The 24,453-nt window shown below is 45.4% G+C and overlaps 1 protein-coding gene across 2 annotated transcripts in view; it reads left to right on the forward strand.

The window, feature by feature from the left end:
* LOC105027634 (zinc finger protein 385D) overlaps positions 1–24,453 on the forward strand; it is an 88,168-nt gene that overhangs the window by 20,452 nt on the left and 43,263 nt on the right. Inside the window, exon 2 of one of the 2 annotated variants that reach the window (XM_020044639.2) lies at positions 13,457–13,547. The exons of the other annotated variant lie outside the window; for it this stretch is intronic. The gene's annotated coding sequence lies outside the window, so the exon portion shown is untranslated. The remainder of the gene's footprint in view (positions 1–13,456; positions 13,548–24,453) is intronic. 2 annotated transcript variants of the gene reach the window in all.

Consider the following 24,453-nt stretch of genomic DNA (forward strand, 5'->3'; position numbering starts at 1 on the left):
TTAATTGACTTAGTGTTATACTGTGATGATTATATGTTCCCTTAATATTTTTGAGCAGTGTATTACTTGGGGCACAGTATAGGCTTTCCTTCCATCTTGGTTTAGGCCAGAGCAGGAAATGTGGAGTGCAGGTGAAGGAGGGTGGCCAGTGTCAAACAATATGAGACAAGAGATAGAGGGCATTACACCACACCAGGACAACAATTTACAAGAGAAAATCACTACTGAACGTGAATCTACATGCAACAAAATGTTTTTGTTATGTACTCCATTTCATATATCTTTCCCATTATCCTTTTAAATGTTTTATATGTTGGAAATCTAACCAATGGCCGTTCTAAAGACAAAACCATGAGATAATTTAGTTTAATTGGCCGTTCAGTAGGACACAGGCAGCTCAAGGGGTCTGCTCTAAGTGGTGTCTAACCTACAGAGAAGAGATACAGAACAGATTGCCTGCTTATATTGTGGCAGAAACACACCCGCACCACACAAATCAGCATCCCACCAAACCCCCATCAGAAACAGCTGGTAGCTTCCGGAATGTTCTGGGGACTTCCAGCTGGGCCAGCCCCATCTCTACAACTGCTTCCTCTTGGGACCTTGTCAAGAGAGGTATCAAAGGGCTCCCAGGCAGCAGCCCAGGGCGGAGGCCAAAAGTAGCAGAGCATGGGAGCAGAGAAGGCTGGGAGGCAAAAAAGGAAGACAATCATGAGATGGAGGGTACCGTAGCAGCTGCTACAGCTACGGCCATCAGCACCCATTCCTCCCAAACCCCCACCTGGGTGATGCCATATAGTTGATGCTGCCTGCCCAGACACGTGTTTTTGTCCTTCAGTTTCCCTTTCACCCTCACCTCTTTCCCTCACCCTTGTGTTGCATTTGCTAAAACAGCTTTCCGGGCCCTGATCACACCCTGTGTCCTTTTCATGTCCCTCCCCATTTTAATTTCACATCTGTGTGCATTTTTCTATGGTAGAATTTGTGCGTATTTTGCAAAGAGCTAAAGTGTGTATGTTTCTCTCATCTTTTAGACTCTGCAGCCTCTGCTGTTGTTAAACGCGCCCATTATCTTTGTGTGTGTTTATCTTGGTGTGCATAATGCATGCCAAACCACTGCAGACAAATGTTAAGATTTGCTACGATTAAATTGGACCACTGGGGTGATTAGTGTAAACATAATTTCTTACCACACAATATAATTATGTATCTTAAAGTGACAGGTTATTCCTGCTTTGTGGTGCCATTTATATCCTCACAGAAATATAATTTCCTTACTGTAACATACTGGAAATGTAAAATACTCCTAAACATAAAGTTTAGGAGTATTTTACACACAAATCTATTGATATTGAAATTGAAATCAAAAATAAATAGTTCTCCTCTAACTGAAAAGACACTTTCATTTTTGGGTGGGAAAACAACTGTTCAAAGTTAAATAAGTACTTAACCCAGGTTCCATCTAGTTTTAAGTTGTTAGTTTGCATGTCTGATTCATTGATTTGTTTTTTTTTAACTACATTTCTGAGAACATTTATAATTTCATATTCAATTCCTCGTCAACAGTTTTTCATTATTTTAACTCAATATCTTTCTCCCTAACAGAGGGATGGCTCACTTGTTAGCTTAAGTAGCTTGAGATTAATCTGTAATTAGCTTGTGATGACATTGTGACTTCATCTAACTGCATGAAGGCATAGTTTGGGAATTTGTGAATAGGTTTAGCCTATTTTAAGATTCAGCCCTTACTGATGTGATTAAGAGGCTTCATCAAAGCACTAGATTAAAAGTAAAATGATTACTTTTAATCTAGTGCTATTGGTACATATTAAAGAAAGTAATCTGTTTCTCATTTTGAGTGCAAATGCTAACGTGACAAAACTATCCTAAAGAGAAATGCAGCACGAGTAAAAATAATTCCTACCATTCTCCGCGTTAGCTATGGCCCTGGTTACCGGTAACCTCACAAAAGTCTTTATCGTACCTGAAACAAAAATCCTATTTCGGTAGAAATTCGATTACACCAAGTGAGACTGGATTTAGATGTTAACAACTTAAGAAAAAGTTGTCATGGTTTACTATGTATGGACATAATCGCAGCATCACACAGAGGACATAACAGTACTTTGAATTATAACAAAAGAAACACTACACAACTTGACAGGACTGAACAGAACAACTGAAACATAAGCCAAACAAAGACCCACAAGATACCATGGGAAAGACAAACTTAAATAGGAACAGTAATTAGGGAAACAGGTGAGGGCGATAAACACAAAAACAAGTGTCCCTGATCCAAACGAAGGAGAGACGGCATTGGATCTCACTGGCACGGCCAGCCTGCCTGTCAGGATGTGACGGTAGTAAACATCTTGACATAACCTGTGGAAGCACATTTTTACCCCCGATTCCTACATTGCATACATATAGTTGTGTTCACCAATATTTTATTAGTCCTGTTTTTGTAATTTTTTTATTTTTACACAGTCAAGTTAGGATGAAGCATTTGATACCATAATAAAAAAATATGTAGGAGTGTTCCTGGAAATCGAACATGCTGCCCAGTCTTCATGAGAGCCATTATTTTCCAACAGAGCCACAAAAGACTGTGTTCTCACTCTGACAGGCTAACTTTGACTGTAAGTAAATTCAGCGGATTAGGACTGGTGTGATAACGTATAATGAACCAAAGCGTGCTGTTATTATATACCCTAAGGACTGGATCATTTATTGCTTAAGGATTGCCCTCATTATTATCATAGATTTAAGTACTCAAGTTCTCACAAGAAAACATTTTCCCCTCAAATGCCTATGTAGCTTATGCCTGAGACACAATTCATATCCAGGCATTTAGTGACCTCGGTGGATGACCTTTGATATACAACCTTGATCAATAGCAGCCAGTGTTTGTCTGCGTGTCTGTGTCAGGCACTGTATATAGTCTCTCTGTCCTGACTCATCTCTCACTTCGGGACCAGCTACCCTGTCCCTCTGATCTAGTCTTTCAGCCTGCCTGTCAGTTTGTCTGTCTGAGCTCCTTGTCCTCTCTTCATTTACAAAACCATCCTAAAGCAGAGACATCAGATTCACAGATGTTGCAAAGTAACTGGAAGTGTGTGATCTCACTCACCCTCCACACCAAAGAATGAGTTCATTTTCTAAAACGCTGACGTGTCCGCCTGTGCTGCTGATGTGTCGCAGAACACTGACATTTCAGACATTTTGTAGACACTCTAATCTAGCATGGCTTAAAGGTGTCGTTAGGGTTATATTCTTTACTCAAGGGCACATCAAGATAGTTTTCAACTTGTTGGCTCCGGCATCTTTCTGTTGTTATTTCACATGACAGTTTTTCGTGTACTTGATAGGGAGTGAATCCATCCATACAAGTGGATCATCACGCAGGCGTTGTTGAATTTGTAGTATCATTATGTGTTGCCTGATGCCGTTATGTTTGAGCTGGACGCACAATTTTTCTTTTGCTGTGTTCAGCAGATCTTGCAATCTAGGCTATATGGGCCAATTGGGTAAATGCATTACCAGAATGCATCATTTGCAGGCTATTTGCGGTGGTGGGGGGACTTAACAAGACAGACATCAATAAGATGTCTGCAAACATCGAAACTGTCACAGTTCCACCTGGAAACCCTGCCCCTTGCAGAGACATCCCAGCTTCATCTCTCTTCATCGTCCCGTTTCCCTCCTGTACTTGAATGCATACCTGGACTCTCTTATCTTATTGCCCACACCTGTTCCCAGTTCCCAGTTCCCTCATTGCCATGCGTATACAGGCCTCCCTATTTCCCTGTGTCTTTGTCCAGTATTGTTTGGTGTTATGTGTTTGTCTAAACGATTTGCCTATTTTGTGCCTGTTCTGCCGTCTTTGTTTATTACCTTCAGTATGCTTTTCAGCACTGTATTGGAAGGCCTTTTGGTGAATTAAAACATTGTTTACAACACCACCTCCGCTTCTGTTTCCTGCCTACTCACACTGTGACAGAACCATTGTGACACCAACGCCTGGTATACAGTTAGGTTCGGAAATAATTGGATACTGGCAGGTTTTGTTATTTTGTTTTCCAAAATATTTTCAAGTTACAGTAATGAATATAGGCTTGAAGTGCAGGCCCTCAACTTGAACATAAGGATATTCACATTCAAATTGGAGGTAGGGTTTAGGAATTACAGCTCTTTAATATGTAGCCCCCTCTTTTTCAAGGAACCAAAAGTAATTGGACAGTTGACTCAGAAGCAGTTTCATGGATAGGCGTGGGCTATTCCTTATTTCTTCATCAATTAAGCAGGTAAAAGGTCTGGAGTTGATTCCATGTGTTGCGTTTGCATTTGGAAAATGTTGCTGTGAAATGACAGCATGCAGTCAAAGGAGCTCTCAATGCATGTGAAACAGGCCACCCTTAGGCTGCAAAAAAAAGAGAGATTTGCAGCAACATTAGGAGTGGCCAAATCAACAGTTTGGTACATTCTGAGAAAAACGGAGCACACTAGTGAGCTCTACAACACAAAGTCAACAGTGGTGGATTTTTATAGGATCCTTTCCATTTGATCCCTTGCTGATTTTGTACATTTGCTCACTGACAAAGAAATGATCAGTATAATTTTAATGGTAGGTTTATTTGAACAGTGAGAGACAGAATAACAATAAAATAATCCAGAAAAAAATGTCTAAAATGTTATAAATTGATTTGCATTTTAATGAGTGAAATAAGTATTCGACCCCTCTGCAAAACATGACTTAGTACTTGGTGACAAAACCCTTTTTGTCAATCCCAGAGGTCAGACATTTCTTTAATTTGGCCACCAGGATTGCACACATCTCAGGAGGGATTTTGTACCACTGCTCTTGGCAGCCCCTCCTTGAACTGCCACCTTAACGTGGTGGAGGGGTTTGAGTACCCGAGTGACCCTAGGAGCTATGTTGTCTGGGGCTATATGCCCCTGGTAGGGTCTCCCAGGGCAAACAGGTCCTAGGCGATGGGTCAGACTAAGAGCGGTTCAAAACACCCCTTAATGATGAAAATGTTCTTGAGTTCCGTGACGTCGCCCGGTATGGCGCAGCCGGGGCCCCACCCTGGAGCCAGGCCCGGGTTTGGGGCTCGTACGCGAGCGCCTGGTGGCCGGGCCTTTCCTCATGGGGCCCGGCCGGGCTCAGCCCGAACGAGCGACGTGGGGCCGCCTTCCCGTGGGCTCACCACCCACAGGAGGGACCATAAGGGGTCGGTGCAGAGAGGATCGGGCGGCAGGCGGGGGCCTAGACGACCCGATCCCTGGACACGGAAACTAGCTCTAGGGACGTGGAACGTCACCTCGCTGGCGGGGAAGGAGCCTGAGATCGTGCGTGAGGTTGAGAGGTTCCGACTAGAGGTAGTCGGGATCACCTCTACGCACGGCTTGGGCTCTGGTACCTCACTCCTTGAGAGAGGATGGACTCTTCACCACTCTGGAGTTGCCCATGGTGAGAGGCGGCGGGCTGGTGTGGGTTTGCTTATAGCTCCCCAGCTCTGCCGCCATGTGTTGGAGTTTACCCCGGTGAACTAGAGGGTCGTTTCCCTGCGCCTACGGGTCGGGGATAGGTCTCTCACTGTTGTTTGTGCCTACGGGCCAAACCGCAGTGCAGAGTACCTGACCTTCTTGGAGTCTCTGGGAGGGGTGCTGGAAAGTGCTCCGACTGGGGACTCTATCGTTCTACTGGGGGACTTCAACACCCACGTGGGCAACGACAGTGACACCTGGAGGGGTGTGATTGGGAGGAACGGCCCCCCTGATCTGAACCCGAGCGGTGTTCAGTTATTGGACTTCTGTGCTAGTCACAGTTTGTCCATAACGAACACCATGTTCAAGCATAAGGGTGTCCATCAGTGCACATGGCACCAGGACACCCTAGGCCGCAGGTCGATGATCGACTTTGTTGTCGTTTCATCTGACCTGCGGCCGTATGTCTTGGACACTCGGGTGAAGAGAGGGGCGGAGCTGTCAACTGATCACCACCTGGTGGTGAGTTGGATCCGATGGCGGGGGAGGAAGCTGGACAGACTCGGCAGGCCCAAGCGTACTGTAAGGGTCTGCTGCGAACGTCTGGCCGAGTCTCCTGTCAGAGAGATCTTTAACTTCCACCTCCGGCAGAGCTTCAACTGGATCCCGAGGGAGGCTGGAGATATTGAGTCCGAGTGGACCATGTTCTCCACCGCCATTGTCGAAGCGGCCGCTCGGAGCTGTGGCCGCAAGGTCTCCGGTGCCTGTCGAGGCGGCAATCCCCGAACCCGGTGGTGGACACCGGAAGTAAGGGATGCCGTCAAGCTGAAGAAGGAGTCCTATCAGGCCTGGTTGGCTTGTGGGACTCCTGAGGCGGCTGGTGGGTACCGACAGGCCAAGCGGACTGCAGCTCGGGTGGTTGTGGAGGCAAAAACCCGGGCCTGGGAGGAGTTCGGTGAGGCCATGGAGAAGGACTATCGGCTGGCCTCGAAGAGATTCTGGCAAACCGTCCAGCGCCTTAGGAGAGGGAAACAGTGCCCTACCAACGCTGTTTACAGTAGAGGTGGGCAGCTGTTGACCTCAACTGGGGATGTCGTTGGGCGGTGGAAATAGTACTTCGAGGATCTCCTCAATCCCGCAGTCACGTCTTCCATTGAGGAAGCAGAGGATGATGGCTCAGAGGTGGACTCGTCCATCACCTGGGCTGAAGTCACTGAGGTGGTCAAGAAACTCCTCGGTGGCAAGGCACCGGGGGTGGATGAGATCCGCCCTGAGTACCTCAAATCTCTGGATGTTGTGGGGCTGTCTTGGTTGACACGCCTGTGCAACATCGCGTGGCGGTCGGGTACAGTGCCTTTGGGATGGCAGACCGGGGTGGTGGTCCCTCTTTTTAAGAAGGGGGACCGGAGGGTGTGTTCCAACTATAGGGGGATCACACTTCTCAGCCTCCCTGGGAAAGTCTATGCCAGGGTTCTAGAGAGGAGAATACGGCTGATAGTAGAACCTCGGATTCAGGAGGAACAGTGTGGTTTTCGTCCGGGCCGTGGAACACTGGACCAGCTCTATACCCTCTACGGGGTGTTGGAGGGTTCATGGGAGTTTGCCCAACCAGTCCACATGTGTTTTGTGGATTTGGAGAAGGCATTCGACTGTGTCCCTCGCGGCGTCCTGTGGAGGGTGCTTCGGGAATATGGGGTCCTGGGTCCTTTGCTAAGGGCTGTCAGGTCCCTATACGACCGAAGCAGGAGCTTGGTCCGCATTGCCGGCAGTAAGTCAGACTTGTTCCCAGTGCATGTTGGACTCCGGCAGGGCTGCCCTTTGTCACCGGTTCTGTTCATAATTTTTATGGACAGAATTTCTAGGCGCAGCCAGGGGCCGGAGGGTGTCAGGTTTGGGGAGCACACGATTTCGTCTTTGCTCTTTGCGGATGATGTTGTCGTGTTGGCCCCTTCAAACCAGGACCTTCAGCATGCGCTGGGACGGTTTGCAGCCAAGTGTGAAGCGGTGGGGATGAGAATCAGTACCTCCAAATCTGAGGCCATGGTCCTCAGTCAGAAAAGGGTGGCTTGCCCACTTCAGGTTGGTGGAGAGTGCTTGCCTCAAGTGGAGGAGTTTAAGTATCTAGGGATCTTGTTCACGAGTGAGGGAATGGAACGGGAGATTGACAGATGGATCGGTGCAGCTTCTGCAGTAATGCGGTCGATGTATCGGTCTGTCGTGGTGAAGAAAGAGCTGAGCCTCAAGGCGAAGCTCTCGATTTACCGGTCAATCTACGTTCCTACTCTCACCTATGGTCATGAGCTTTGGGTCATGACCGAAAGGACAAGATCCCGGATACAGGCGGCCGAAATGAGCTTTCTCCGCAGGGTGGCTGGGCGATCCCTTAGAGATAGGGTGAGAAGCTCGGTCACCCGGGAGGAGCTCGGAGTAGAGCCGCTGCTCCTCCACATCGAGAGGGGTCAGCTGAGGTGGCTTGGGCATCTGTTTCGGATGCCTCCGGAACGCCTTCCTGGGAAGGTGTTCCGGTCCCGTCCCACCGGGAGGAGACCCCGGGGAAGACCTAGGACACGCTGGAGGGACTATGTCTCCCGGCTGGCCTGGGAACGCCTCGGTGTCCCCTCGGAAGAGCTGGAGGAAGTGTCTGGGGAGAGGGAAGTCTGAGCATCTCTGCTTAGACTGCTGCCCCCGCGACCCGGTCCCGGATGAAGCGGAAGAAGATGAATGAATGAATGAATGCTCTTGGCAGATCTTCTCCAAGTCATTAAGGTTTCGAGGCTGACGTTTGGCAACAGGAACCTTCAGCTCCCTCCACAGATTTTCTATGGGATTAAGGTCATGAGACTGGCTAGGCCACTCCAGGACCTTAATGTACTTCTTCTTGAGCCTTTGTTGCCTTGGCCATGTGTTTGGGTCATTGTCAAACTGGAATACCCATCCACGATCCATTTTCAATGCCCTAGCTGAGGGAAAGATGTTCTCACCCAAGATTTGATGGTACATGGCCCCGTCCATCGTCCCTTTGTTGCGGTGAGGTTGTCCTTACCAGAAAAACGCCCCGAAAGCATAATGTTTCCACCTCCATGTTTGACGGTGGGGATGGTGTTCTTTGGATCATAGGCAGCATTTCTCCTCCTCCAAACACGGCGAGTTGAGTTGATGCCAAAGAGCTCGAAATTGGTCTCATCTGACCACAACACTTTCACCCAGTTCTCCTCTGAATCATTCAGATGTTCATTGGCAAACTTCAGACGGGCCTGTATATGTGCTTTCTTGAGCAGGGGGACCTTGCGGGCGCTGCAGGATTTCAGTCCTTCGCAGCATAATGTGTTATCAATTGTTTTCTTGGTGACTATGGTCCCAGCTGCCTTGAAATCATTGACAGGATCCTCCCGTGTAGTTCTGGGCTGATTCCTCACCGTTCTCATGATCATTGTAACTCCACGAGGTGAGATCTTACATGGAGCCCCAGACCGAGGCAGATTGACAGTTATTTTGTGTTTCTTCCATTTGCGAAAAATTGCACAAACTGTTGTCACATTCTCACAAAGCTGCTTGGCGATGGTCTTGGAGCCCATTTCAGCCTTGTGTAGGTCTACAATCTTGTCCCTGACATCCTTGGACAGCTCTTTGGTCTTGGCCCTGGTGGAGAGTTTGGAATCTGATTGATTGATTGCTTCTGTGGACAGATGTCTTTTATACAGGTAACAAGCTGAGATTAGGAGCACTCCCTTTAAGAGTGTACTTCTAATCTTAGCTCATTACCTGTATAAAAGACACCTGGGACCCAGAAATATTTCTGATTGAGAGGGGATGAATTACTTTTTTCACTTATTAAAATGCAAATCAATTAAATGAAAAATTGAAATGAGTTTTTCTCTATTTATTTGTTGTTATTTTGTCTCTCACTGTTCAAATAAACCTACCATTAAAATTATAGACTGATCATTTCTTTGTCAGTGGGCAAACATCCAAAATCAGTAGGGGATTAAATACTTTTTTCCCTAACTGTATATTGTCTGTTCAGATTCAGACAAATTAGCAAAGTTGATTGGACGGAGCTCTGCTTTACAGATGGACAATGACCCAAAACATAACGCGAAAGCAACCCAGGAGTTTAAGGCAAAGAAGTGGAATATTCTGCAATGGCCGAGTTAATCACCTGATCTCAACCCGATCAAGCATGCATTTTACTTGCTGAAACAACATTTAAGGCAGAAAGACCCACGAACAAACAACAACTGAAGACCGCTGCAGCAAAGAACTGCCAAACATCACAAAGGAGGAAACCCAGCGTTTGGTGATTTTCCAGACGTCAAGCAGACATTGCCTGCATCCCATACCAGTTCAATGGTGTTTTTAGTCTATGCTGGCGTCATGATTTGACGCCTACTGTCTTGGTCTTTTCTTCTAAGATAGTTCTGACATAACATGGAGTTATGTTTTGGGTCATTACCTTGCCGTAGGATGAACCCTTGACCAACTGAGTGTACACCAAAGGGTGTATGCTTTGGTAACCTAAACTACGTGGGGCTGCAAAATGCTGTGGTAGCTGTTTTAGTTCAGGGTACCACTCACACTGTGCAAGTTGGCAACTCTGGAACCATCACGCTTCCTTATTCCTCTTTTACAGTTGTTGTCAAACAATGAGGAACCATCCTTTTGCCAAATACTCGGATGAATCTTAGATTTCAGATATTGATTAATTGGTCCGTAACGCCTTCTTCCAATCTTCAGTAGTCCACTGGTAGCACTTCATATGACCCAGGCAAGATTATTTTTCTTATTGTCCATCTTATCAATGACTTTCTTACTGTACTCAACCTGTCAAACCTGGAGCTCGAAGTCTACTTTTCGCAGTTGAAAAATACTTGCTTACTTTGACCAGTGTTAGGCTGTGCTTGAAGCTGTCTGTTCTAACACTGCTTTTACACAGACAGAGGGTTTGAAAGTAATCAACCTAAGTTGGTAATTCTGCAGGAATTGTCAACATCAACTTTCAATGTTAAATTGACTTTAACAGCTGTAGTTGTTAACCCATCACTTTTTTATAAGTCTGAAATTTACATACTTTCAATTGTTGGTAACCTAAACTTTTTTTATCCTCTGGCCATGTACCTTTATTCCATTTCAGGTTATTCACTGGACTTTAACTACTTAAACGACAACAAAAACTGGAAAATGGGTGATCTAAAACTTTTGATTGGTGGTGTATATATGTAGTTCTTCCATAGTTTTAGGTGTGCTTTTGGTCATTGCTCTGTTGTAGGAGGAAATTGGCTTCAATCAAGCATCATCCATGGGGTATGGCATGGCGTTGCAAAATGGGGTGATAGGCTTTCTTCTTCAAGATCCCTTTTACCCTGTACAAATCTCCCACTTTGCCACCACCAAAACAACCCCAGACCATTCGCTTTCATTTCTCTGAACGAGAATAGACACTCAAGTTTCAGAAGAAAGTAATTTATTTCAGGCCATTTTGAGCCTGTTATCGAACCCACAACTGCTGATGCTCCAAATACTGAAGTAGTCTAATGAAGGCCAGTTTTATTGCTTTTTTTAATCAGCACAACAATTTTCAGCTGTGCTAACATAATTGCAAAAGGGTTTTTATCGTATGATGTGTGGTATATATGTGTCTGTAATGTGGTCATATATTTAGCAGGATATAAGGAGCATCTCCATCTTCAACTATGTGCAATTTCTTTAGTGTGGGACGTGCCACTGGGTTTAGATTTTTTTGCCTTTACTTTGATGAGAAAGCTTGCAAGCCTTAAATGATTTACAAGGCCGCCTTGAAAAAGATCCCTATCGGCTGTGTGTATAGTATGACGTTTCAGGTGCTGGCTGGCTGCTCTATTCCTATACTGTTCCAGTGGAAACTATGGGTCTCTTGAGTGTAAGCAATACATATTAACAATGCCTTGTAATATTTATAGAGCATGTTTCAATTGACCGGTCATGCTTTATACTGTAGCGACCCTTGCTTAGTTACATATAACTAACACAAGTTTGTAAAACATATTGGAGCAGTGGTTAATGAGTTTGCCTAAAGACTTGGAGACCATGTGCTCAAGATCCTGGTTGGAGACCCTCAATGGGCAGCCCGGTCATTTAAGTTTACTGTTATATAGTACCTATTTATATCCCTTTATGGATTGTTACCAAGAGAGGGAACGAGGAAACTAGAGAGGGAAGACAGAGGGGTAGACAAGGCAGGCAAAGAGAGATAGTCACCAGAGTGAATGTCCCCTCTCTTTTTAATAAGAGAGCTAGAGATAAAGACAAAGGCGTGTGAGAGTGTGTGTATATTTCCCCTGGCACTATGCTGAACAAGTTCCCAGTTTAAAAACTGCCTGTCATCCCCTCCTATCCCTTTAATCCGACCCTGCCGGGGTCCCTTACTCGCGGGCTGCTAATCACCTTTCCAGAAGGCCATGTGGATGACTAAGACACCGCGCGGGGGCGCTGACAGGGATACTGCATGCAGCTGTTGAGAGGCGTTAAAGATTACTGCACTGTAATATAGTTGCCAGGATAGCGTCAATGAATAGAGTGTAAAGCTGTGTGTGTGTTTGCGTGTGTGTTTGTGTGTGTGTGTCTCATCATGGATTTTACTAGCAGTTGATAGACCTTCCCTTTAAATGCGTTGGTACATTGTTCCTAGATCCGCTGTAAATGCCTTCGGTTTTCTGAGTGCTCATGTATTGCTTTGGCTTCTAACTAGCCGATTAGATTTGTGATTGTGCCCCTGACAGACAAGCCCTTAAGAACTGATCCAGGACATCTTGTTTGGTTCATAATGTTATGAATAGCCTAGGGTAGGGCAAGCACAGTCCATACCCCATGGTCATCAGTCCACAAATTTAATGCACAAGTCAGAGATACATGGAGGATATACTCCAAATGGTAATGCCTTTGTATAAACAGTATTGTTTTTACTTACTATTTTTATACATTTATCAGGACATCTTTGTACTTTTATTGGGAGGGATGGGGGGTTAAGTGCAGAAACATTCTTGTTGACATTCCTGATGCAATATGATTTGGTTTGCGGTGTTTTGAAGTGTTTCTTTATACACTCTACACCACATTATTATAAAGCCTTGCAATGGCATTAATAAATGCAACACCTAGCAACAAATTGTTGCTGGGAGAAAGAATATAGTATATATACAAAACAATTATAGATCACCTACAGTTTAAAAGGTTAAAATGTGAAGACTTACTCTTGAATTTGTTGGGATTAGGAACATGCTAAACTGACCGAAGATGAGTGTCCAGGGGGAACTTCATCTAACATCCCATGTTAATGAGTTTGGGAGAACAGAGTATGGGTCCAGGCATGCTGTTATCAGGATAGCCTTCATCTCTGGGGCCTCCCTTAACAAGTCTGGGTTATTGATAATGTCAGGTCATTATCAGTTTCCAACTTCTCTATAACATTCAGTTCAGTTCGCCATAAATGTATGTGGTTTAAAGTTCAAATGTACACTCTCGTTTAAGTATATATTCTGTGATAATAAAAAAAAATTGCACACACATACATATGCACAGAGTGAAAACATGCTTAATGTACACACAATCACACCAAACACACACACACACACACACACACAAACATGCCCCTGTACCATCTCAAGTTCTTTAGCGGCCAGCTGTTCTGGGAACTGCATTCTACACCCTTGTTATGTGGGGGCATCCAGAGAGAAAGGTAGAGAGGGGTCATAAAACAACTTTAATGGACATGTTTTTATGTTCCCTGTCTTGTGACGTCATCATTTTCATTCCCCACTAGGCCGATGAGTGCGTATTTAAAGGGTACTGATATGCCGGCCTATTGGGGGGCTTATCTACTGAGTACTCAGCCAGACTGACAGTTAAGATCCTGTTCTTAACAGCTTGAGCATATGTGTGTCGTTGATCATTATTTGTGTTTGTGTGTGTTTGTCCGTGTGTGCATTTCCAGGTCCTTGGCATGGATGGGTAGCCTCGCACGGCCGCCTGATCCTGCGAGCTTACGTTTAAAAGCTACACGGATATCAGTCTGGTCGGCCCGAGTAAGCTTAAGTTTGGCTACTGTTTAACCCTGCCAATCAGCTCACTCATGAATTATGGGCGTGGTGAAGTTCATGACAATTACTAACCTGAATTAACTTTTCAGGAACGTTCATCAATGTTAAACCAAATGCTATAAGTCTATTGCTAACATTGTTTTAATTTGCTGTGTTAATAAATGTTTTCTTGGTACTCAGTTAAGTGTCTTTGACGCGCAAATGTTTGCGCACAAAGCAATACTTGTTTTCAGACATGTTAATCGGCTACACTGACTGATCTACTTGCTTGATTGCTGTTGCTTGATGTGCTGTATAGTGTGTTGTTTTATGGCACTTTGTATGTCATGCACGTTGTTGGATGGATTAGTTAAGAGTCGATCCATTCCCATCCATTCCCATTTTCTCAACACCCACTGGACATACCTACTTCTCAAACAGTTTGAATCCCAGCCCAACCATTCGGATTTCATTGTAGCATTTAAATATAAGCTTGTGGGATCAAGCGCCTGTGCGAGGCTAATGAACAGGGTTCATCAACATAATAACGTAGCTTGTTGGACATTGTGTCCTGCAGTGCTGGTGACTAAGGATCTATAACTGCCCCCACAGCACGCAATATTAGTACTAGATCATTAATTCACAACTTAACCCACAATGCATCACTGATTTGAGGCTTTTAAACACAACTACTGGAACGCTGTGTCTGGCATCCACTTACATTTGAGCTCAATGACAACGCTTGCACTCAGCTGATGTCTAAGTACATAGCAGGGTTGCAATGCAAATAGCCTTATGTGTCTTGTGTGGAGGGTACTAAGTCGAAAATGTTTGGTTGTGGGTTCTACGCCTTGTGTGTGGGTAATGGGTGCTTAGTCTCATATGTGTGGTGCTGGGAACATGGAGATGGGTACTAGTTCTCATGTGTTCTACTGGGAACTAGGTCTCATGTATGTCACTGGGTACTAGGTCTCAAATGTGTTTGCTGGATACTAAGTCTCAAATATGTGATAATAGTTACTGCCCTGTGTGTGGTGGGTAGTTTGCCTTAGGCTATATACAGCAATGGTTACAGACAATGGTTGATGTTTGTATGTAAGGCTGTCCTGCAGAAACTTCTGAACTATCTCAACTTTAGAATTACGTGGATAAACAGCAGTTATCAAACTCGTCATCAGGACTGGCTACTCCTAGAGATACTGCAAGTTCATTCAGAGCTAGGTGACACTCATGGAATATTTAGCAAAGTGACCTCAAGCTATAAAGCCTAGTGCCAGTTCAAATGTTGGATAAATGACTGGTTTAAAGCTATTTGGGATTGCTTTTTTAATGTTGTGTGTTCTGTGATAAAAAAAAATATATATGGGTACTTAGCTTGATGTGAGTAGTGGGTACTTAGCTTGATGTGAGTGGTGGGTCCTTAGCTTGATGTGAGTGGTGGATACTTAGCTTGATGTGAGTGGTGGGTACTTAGCTTGATGTGAGTGGTGGGTACTTAGCTTGATGTGAGTGGTGGGTACTTAGCTTGATGTGAGTGGTGGGTACTTAGCTTGATGTGAGTGGTGGGTACTTAGCTTGATGTGAGTTGTGGGTACTTAGCTTGATGTGTGTGGTGGGTAGTTAGCTTGATGTGAGTGGTGGGTACTTAGCTTGGTGTGTGTAGGCAGCAGTTACTGTAGATTAATTTGTGTTTTGTGTGTGCTTTGTAAATGTAGTGGGTACGTAGCTTTATGTGTGTGGTGGATACTTTGCTTGATATGTGTGGTGGTCGGTGCCAAGTCTAATTTGTGTGGTAATGGATACGTATCCTCATGTGTGTGGTGGATGTGTGTGTCCTCTGTCTAGTTTATGCTAATTGCTTCCTCCAATATGGCCCGCTAAATCCAACTGCTTCCTTTCACACTGCCCAGTCAATCAGGAAGTCATTCAGTCTTATCAACGTGCCGAAGACACAACCTTAGAGAGTTTGCTGACATCTGACCCACCGCAAACAGTTTCCGGAGGGCAAGGAGTCAAGGAATGTCCCGGTTACCCCAAGCCCCATATGCACTGCGCAATCAACCCACCCTGTCACACGCCTAGTATTGAACCTTTGGTGTAGTCATGCTTTGATACTACAAGGTAGTACCTTTAGGGTCTAGAGTTATATAAGTGGTTTTAATGTGCACAGCCAGACTGGCAAGTTTAATTTACACCTATTTGTAATTTCCATGGCTTTCTCAATGGGAGTCATATGTTTGGTGGACAGAAAATGTGTAATTTTATTTCCAAACAAAAGCCTTTAATAAGCCAAGACTTCACACCCATGTTAATGTTGTTAATGTTGTAAATTGCTATCTTATCTGGAAATGGCTGATTTGCAATGGAATGTCTACATAGGTGCACATAGGCCTATTATCAGCAACCATCACTCCTGTGTTCCAATGGCACATTGTGTTTTCTTATCTAAGTCATTATCATTTTAAAAGGCTAATTGATTATTAGAAAACCCTTTTGCTATTACGTTAGCACAGCTGAAAACTATTGTGCTTCTTAATGAAACAATAAAACTGGCCTTCTTTAGACTAGTTCAGAACCTTTAGCATCAGAGTTTGTGTGATTCCAGGCTGAAAATTGCTTAAAACAAATAACTTTCTTCCGAAACATGTCTGTCTAATCTTGTTTTGAGAAATTAAGGCTATTCAGTAAAATTTAAATCAATCACATTTATTTATAAAGCTCCTTTTACATCAGCAGTTGTCACAAAGTGCTTTTACAAAACACCAGGCCTTAAACCCCAAGGAGCAAACAACAGTAGTGTTGAATTTCAGTGGCTAGGAAAAATTCCCTAAGAAGGCCGATATTTAGGAAGATACTAAGAGAGGACCCAGGCTGTGCCGGGTGAACATATTAAGAGTACAAATTGTAATAATTAATAAATGCATGTGGGCTGAGTCCAGAGTCTATTTAAACTTAGTCCAGGTCAGAAGCATGACCAGATGAACAAGGACAGGGACAACACGGGGGAGGGGGAGGTGTCAGCACAGTGGCAGCTGAAATCGTCTTTATCTGCAACACAACCAGGAGGACTTTGGACAGGGACAGCAATGGGTCTTTCAAGCCTGGTACTCCTCAGGTGTGGGCCAAGACCTCATGTCCTCCTAAGTTTAAAATGGAAGGAGTCAGGGAACATTTTAAAAATGCATTCCTTAGATCTACAGGGATTTATAGTGGAGAAGAGGAGCTGAAACTACTCCCCCAGCACAATAATATAGTAGCGTAAGACCTTGGGGCTGAGACAGGGGGGTCCAGTGACACTGTGGCCCTATCCGGGGGAGGCCCCGGACAAGGCCCAACTGGCAATGCACCCACATTGCCAAGCATCAACCAAAGGGACCCCCACCAACCGCAACCACCCTGAAAGAAGGCAGAGTATTGCCAGCAGAGTACAGCCCAATTGCAAAGCAACAGAGAGGCAACAAAAAGCCAGTGACTCCACCCCTGAAAGACGTTCGAGGGAGGGCATCCCAGTGGCGATGAGAGCCCACCTGGCAAGACAGCAAGGGTGGACAGTATCAAGTTTTTCTGGTCACCTTCACGCCCCTGGGCCAGACCACACTTAATCATAGACCATGCTGTAGAGATTAATCTTTAGTAGACACTTGAAAGTTTGCACTGAGTTTGCATTTCTCAATTAAAAGGCCTGCATTTTAGTATCTAAGGTTACGTGTAGGTATGTGTGCCTGGATCATTTCAGTGAGGTAAGTAGGAGCAAGTCCATGTATTGATTTATAGGTTAACAGTAAAACCTTAAATTCAGCCCTAACCCTAATAGGCAGCCAGTATAAAGAGGCTAGTACTGGAGTAACATTTTTTTAAATATTTTGGATTCTAGCAGCCGTGTGCAGCACTAACTGAAGTTTATTTATTGATTTATCAGGGTAACTGGAAAGAAGAGCATTGCAGTAATCTAATAATAATAATCTAGAAGTAACACATGGATTCGTTTTTCTGCATTCGTTTTTTATAGAAAGTTTAAGATTTTTGCGATGTTTCATAGATGAAAATAACCAACTCTGGAGACATATTTTATATGTTCATCAAAGGAGAGGTCAGGATCAAGGGTAACGCTGAGGTTTCTTACAGTTTTTTGGGATACGACCATACAGCCGTTGAGGTTCACAGTGAGATCTGCTAACAACGCTCTTTGTTTCTTGGGTCCTAAAATGAGCATTTCTGTTTTTCTTGAGTTTGAAAGAAAGAAGTTCTCTGTCATCCACTTCCTAATATCTGAAACGCATCCTTCCAAAGTAACATTTCATCAGCATAACAGTGAAAATTGACATTGTGATTCCATATTACATCACCCAGAGGCAGCATATACTGTATAGTGAGAACAATAATGGGCCCAGAACCAAGCCTTGAGGAACATCAAAACAAACCTTTATTTGTCAGAGGATATGCCTTTCCACACATACAAACTGGTATCTTTCAGATAAATAAGATTTAAACCAGGCTAGAACATGTCCATGTAGCCCGATATGGGTTTCCGGTCTCTCTAAGAGAAGGGAGTGATCAATAGTGTCAAAAGCAGCACTAACATCACAGAGCAACAGAAAGGATGCGGAACCTTTGTCTGAGGCCATTAGAAGGTCTTTTCTTACCTTCACGAGTGCAGTCTCAGTACTATGATGGGATCTGAAACTGGACTGGAGCATTTCATAAATGTTATTTGTCCTCAGGAAGGCATTCAGTTGTTGGGAAACACATTTTCTAAGATTTTTGAGAAGAACGGGAGGTTCGATATTGGCCAATAATTTAATATCTCGGAATATTTTTTTTATTTAGAGGCTTAATTTCTGCTATTTTTTGTGAGTTTGGTACACATCCAGGGGAAGGGGAGCAATTTATTATGTTCAACATTGGCAGACCTAGCACAGGAAATAGCTCCTTATGTAATTTTGTTGGAATCGGGTCTAGCTGACAATTTGTGGTTATATGTCGTGGAGCTCCACCCCCTAGAGGGGCTTTAGCTCCTAGTGGTTTACCCTGGCCGCGTCCACAGCTGTACTGAAAACTCATTATGCAAGATGCGACAGCCAATCAGGGCATGCCTGCCCCTATATATGACCCGTGAGCCCAGAGAGCCCAGAGAACTGCTTGCTGAGGTCTACTGATTACTCTACTTCAGCCTGAGAATTTCGACATTCTTTAGCTCGGCGTCTCAACATGAAGAAATGTTTTGCCGCCGTTTGCCGTTGCGCCAACCTGTCTCCGGACCAGGACTCCCATCGTTCGTGTGTGTCCTGCCAGGTAGACGTCTCCCGCGACTTGAGTTTCAGGGACGACGACGTCGACGAGATGTCTGAGGAAGACGCTCCTACACGGGACCCGACTCCTCTGATAGAGGCAGAATGGCTCCCTTCCCACGTGGGTTGTGGTAGCGTTACTCCCGCTTCTCCCTCTCTCCAGGGAGAGTTGGAGGACGACATCTCCTCTGCTGTTTCTCTCCGCCCGCCCCCTCTCCGCGTGGAGTTTGTGGGCATGTTTGAGAGGGCAGCTCTTTGCGTCCAGCTGCCTCTGCCTCCCCTGCCTGCGCCGAAGGTTCCTGGGCGGAGCGTGGGAAACCGGTGGAATCCCCTGCGCCTGAGGTCTGTGGTTTTAAAGCCTTCGCCGAGGGTTCTTGGTTCGCTCCAGCTTCTGCAAGAGTGCCTGTTAATAAGTCCTACGCCACCTTCACTAAGGTCTACGGTAGGCAGACTCCCATCAGCTCAGCCAACCCTCATTTAGAGCCTAAGCTGGCCGCGCATTTCCTGCCTTCCTGGGGCTGGTCCGGAAAGAAGCCTGCCTTGCCACCCACCAAGGACCGCTACTAGGGGCAGCTGTGGGATAAAGTTTACGTCCTGGGATCACAGGCCCTGGCCGCGGCGAACAACGTCGTTCTCCACGCGTCAGAGGCCTACCATATTTTTCTCCGTTCTCCTACTCCGTTGTCACGTGACGTCGAAGAGGTAGCGGCTATTCTGAAGGCTATCCTCCAACTTAACCAGGCCCAGACGCCGGGCGTACAGTGGCTTCTGCCGTGGTCGGACACCGTCATCTGTGGCTGTCTCTCTCCGCCCTACACGAGGCCGATCACGCTTCCCTCCTGAACACACATCTCTCCCAGGAGGGCTTATTCGGCGACGCCGTTCACACGGCCATAGCGTCTTTCAAGAAAGCAGACGAGGAACAGAAGGAGTTATCTCGCCACCCTCCTCTGGCGGTCCGTCCTTCCCACTCAGCCCCAGCGCCATCACGTCTCTGCCACCAACTCTGCTGCTGACGCAGCTCCTGCTCCTCCTCCCTTGCGACGCAGACAACCCGCTCCCAGACTGGATGTCCCATGGCTGACTAAGAAGCCCAGACTGTCCTGACTAGGCGTGGGGCAGGCTGTGAGTGGCAACGTTGCCCTTACGTCCCCCGCCTTCCTCCATCAGCAGAGTAAGGGCAGAGTCTGACGGCTTCGCAGATTTGGCCCAACTATCTTTTCATTTCAATAAACAAGCTAAACGTTACTCGGGTGTAAGTTGTGCTTTTGTGCAGACTCAGGGGGTGTCTGAGCCTGTTAAGTCACTTGTTACTTTCACATGCCCTAGTTTGCCTCCCTCGGCTAATAGAGACTCAGTGAATGCTCTCTCTGTCTCTCTGCCGGCCCCATTGGATATGAGCAGTGGCGCGAATGAGCGGCTTTTCCCTCATTCTCGCCCTGCAGCTGGTAGGTTTTCTAATGTGTTTGCTTGTGCACGCTCTATTCCTTTCCCTATGCAGTGTAAGGATAAGAGCTCTGTTAGCTATGTTCAGGGTAGTGAGTGTTTTCGGGGAGTTATAGGTATAACTTCTCTCCCCTCTCTACCCGCCACCTCTAATAGACATAAGCACTGGCTAGCGGTTTCAGAGGCGCCTCTTATTCCACTGCTCGCCAGTCAAGAGTGTGTTCGCTCTCAGAGCTCTGCCCGGCAGGATTGTGTTTACATTCACTCGCCGTCAGGGAAACGTTTGCATATGCAAATGCCGGTTTCCTCTCTTTCCCGCCACTCGCGGGTTTCCGAGCGTCCTGAGATTCACCCGTTGTTACAGACCTAACCGTGGTGGCTTCTCATCCCGCTTGCTATGGCCAGATCAAACGCCAGGTGACGCCTCCGGCTTTCGCCTCCGACTTTCGCCTCCGGCTTTCGCCTCCGTCTCGCTACCTGTCCTCCCTGATCATTTCAGTCCCGTCTGCCCTACTTGGCGTTTCCTTGGCAACGCGTCCCCGCTCAGGGTGCAACGTCCACGTATGCAAATGCCAGGCTCCTCTCTCTCCCGCCGTTCGCGGGCTACCGAGCGTCCTGTGAGTTCATCTGTTGTTACAGACGTAACCGTGGTGGCTCCTCATCCCGCTCGTTTTGAGGAGATCAAACGCCGGGTAACGCCGCTGGCTTTCGCCGCCGTCTCGCTACCTGCTCTTTCTGACCATCCCAGCCCCGTCTGCCCTACTCGCCATCTCCTTGGCAATGCGTCCCCACTCAGGGTGCAACGTCTGCGTTTGCAAATGCAAGGCTCCGCTTTCACTCAGGTTCCTATGGGTGAGAGCGCAGAGTCGTTTGTACAGCGGGATGGCTAAGTGGCTAGCGCACTCGGCTCTCATTCAGTGGACCCGTGTTCGCCCTTTACGAGCGCACCAGGTCTATCAGATTGACTACCCAGCTCTTTATTTGCTATTCGTCCGCTTTCCAAACAGCATCTCTCCCACTGGCTTTGTGACTGTATCACTTTGGCCTACGGGGCGTCTGGTTCTGTTGTTCCGGAGGGTCTCCATGCACACTCCATGCGGGGTGTTGCTGCCTCCTCTGCCCTTTTCCACAGGATCAGAGTGGATGACATTTGCGCCGCGGCGTCGTGGTCGTTGCCTTCGGTGTTCGTGCATTTCTATTTACTAGACGTGTCTCCGTCTTGCCTTGTTCATTCGGTCCCCTGTCCGAGATCTCAGAATTCTGTTTGGGAATCACGTGCTTTGCCTTGATTCTGTCCTTCCATATCAGCGCAAGACCCTTTGGCCTGCTTGGCTCAGGAATATTGCCACTGCCTACCAATACACTTGGTGTGGGTTTGCCTCCTCCCTGGGGGGTTACCTCACATTTCATATTTATTTGTATTCTCATGCCCCTCATCTTGTGATGTGTGGTGCATGGGTATTTTCTGTTGTACTTGCGTGGAACGGATACATTTCCCTCTCGCTTGAGCTCAACATCCTTTCTCCCTGGGGTGGCCTATGTGTTCATGGGCCTACACTAAGGGGGATTCCATCAATACACATTCGATCATCCCTTTCTGACCTTGTCAGCTGTCGGTGATGTTTTCATCTTGGGGTTTTTGGGAAGGTTTTTACTGGACCGTGGGAGCTAACTGGTGTTCCGGCAGAGAGGGCATCCCACAGCCAGGGTAAACCACTAGGAGCTAAAGCCCCTCTAGGCGGCGCCGCTCCACTCATATAACCGGAGTTACATTCCGGGTAACTAACGGTTTAGAACTCATTACAAATGTAGTAAATGTGTCGAGCGATACAGGATCAAAAAATTCAAGTGTCCCCATTGACACCTGGTCAGGGAGGTTCAGGACATTCTCAGGACAACTGAGATTTTGGGGACCATAACTATTTAAGGAGTCAGTTATTTGTTTTCTTATGGTGATGATCTTTTCATCTAAGTAGTTCATGTATTCATTGCAGCTGAAGTGAAGAACCACTTCATTTGTTGAGTGTTGCTTTTTTGTTAACATTGCAACTGTATCAAAGATACATTTTGAATTGTTTTCATTCACCTCAATCAGGTTGGAGAAATAGGCTGATCGAGCTGATGGGAGTGCTTTTCGGTATTGTAGTGTACTGTCTATCCAGGCTAGTCTGAATACATCCAACTTTGTGGAGTGCGACTTTCGCTCCAATTTTCTGGGGGCTTGCTTGAGTGCTCTAGTATTGTTTGTTTACCAGGGAACAAGTTTCTTGTTGCGTATTTCTTTTATTTTTAGTGGTGCAACTGTATGCAAAGTATTTCGCAGTGTTGAGTTTAGATCCTCGATTAGATCGTTTGCAGAATTATTTACTCTGTTGTTGATGAGCGAGTTAGTAAGAATATCAAGAAATTACAGTGATAAGGCAAAATAATGGTACTTAGCTTTGGGTGTTCAGGGAGGGGTGAGTAGTTCTGTTAATTATGTCCAAATAGAGTCCTGGTGTAGAAAAGTTGGGTAAAATGTCAACAGATACAAATATACCATTGGTACTCTTAAAGTAGAATTTAACCAATTAGTTTATATAAACTAAATTCAAAAATGTTTGGCAGGTAGCCAGGTAAGTAACAGCAAACAGCGTACAGCACGTCCATTGGATAAATTGCCAAGAAGCTGAAGATTTGTACAACATTTTGTACTAATCCCTTCACAGAAGAGTGCAAACTGGCTCTAACCAGAATAGCAAGTTGCGTACATTCATTAGAAATTAGCTACAATATTCATTCACAACATTAAGATTTTTTACACTGAATTTCTGATTAATTTGATGTTATTTTAATGGACAAAAAAGCATGGGTTTGCACACATCTCAGGAGGGATTTTGTCCCACTCCTCTTTGCAGATCTTCTCCAAGTCATTAAGGTTTTGAGGCTGATGTTTGGCAACTGGAACCTTCAGCTCCCGCCACAGATTTTCTATGGGATTTGTTATGGAAATGTTTTAACTAAGGTACATTTGAGAAATGTATTTTCTGTTACCTGGTATTTAACTCTGGTCTTTGTTTGTGACACACATTTCTGAATAATATCATTTCTGATCGATGGAATTACCATCACAGATTAAGGTCTGGAGACTGGCTAGGCCACTCCAGGACCTTAATGTGCTTCTTCTTGAGCCACTCCATTGTTGCCTTTGCCTTGGTCATTGTCATGCTGTAATGCCCATCCACGACCCATTTTCAATGGGCCCGTCCATTGTCCCTTTGATGCGGTAAAGTTGTCCTGTCCCCTTAGCAGAAAAACACCCCCAAAGCATAATGTTTCCACCTCCATGTTTGACGGTGGGGATGGTGTTCTTGGGGTCATAGGCAGCATTCCTCCTCCTCCAAACACGGCGAGTTGAGTTGATGCCAAAGAGCTCGATACTGGTCTTGGAGCCCATTTCAGCCTTGTGTAGGTCTACAATCTTGTCCCTGACATCCTTGGACAGCTCTTTGGTCTTGGCCCTGGTGGAGAGTTTGGAATCTGATTGATTGATTGCTTCTGTGGACAGGTGTCTTTTATACAGGTAACAAGCTGAGATTAGGAGCACTCCCTTTAAGAGTGTGCTCCTAATCTCACCTTGTTACCTGTATAAAAGACACCTGGGAGCCAGACGTTTTTCTGATTGGGAGGGGTCGAATGTGTTTTTCACGAATTAAAATGCAAATAAATGTATAAAATTTTTGACATGTGTTTTTCTGGATTTTTGTTGTTGTTATTCTGTCTCTCACTGTTCAAATAAACCAACCATTAAAATTATAGACTGATAATTTCTTTGTCAGTGGGCAAACATACAAAAACAGCAGGGGATCAAATACCTTTTTCCCTCTCAGTATATGGTCAGCATGGGCAGTATTGGCACAGATTTTAAAAAATACAAATATTTTATTATTTTAAATGTAGCTAAAAAGACCCAGTTTCCAAAAAAGTTGGGACTCTGCGTAAAATGCAAATAAAAGTGCAATGATGTGTAAGTAGTTTATCCCTATATATTAAACTGAAAATAGTAGAAAGACAACATATCGAATGTTGAAACTGAGAAATGTTATTGTTTTTGGAAAATACACACATGCTTTAGAATTTTGATGCCTCATGCCATTGAAGATGCTGGCTTTTGAACTATGCGCTGATAACAAGCCAGA

Source organism: Esox lucius, chromosome 5 (assembly GCF_011004845.1).
Source record: "Esox lucius isolate fEsoLuc1 chromosome 5, fEsoLuc1.pri, whole genome shotgun sequence".
NCBI classification, from domain to species: domain Eukaryota; kingdom Metazoa; phylum Chordata; class Actinopteri; order Esociformes; family Esocidae; genus Esox; species Esox lucius.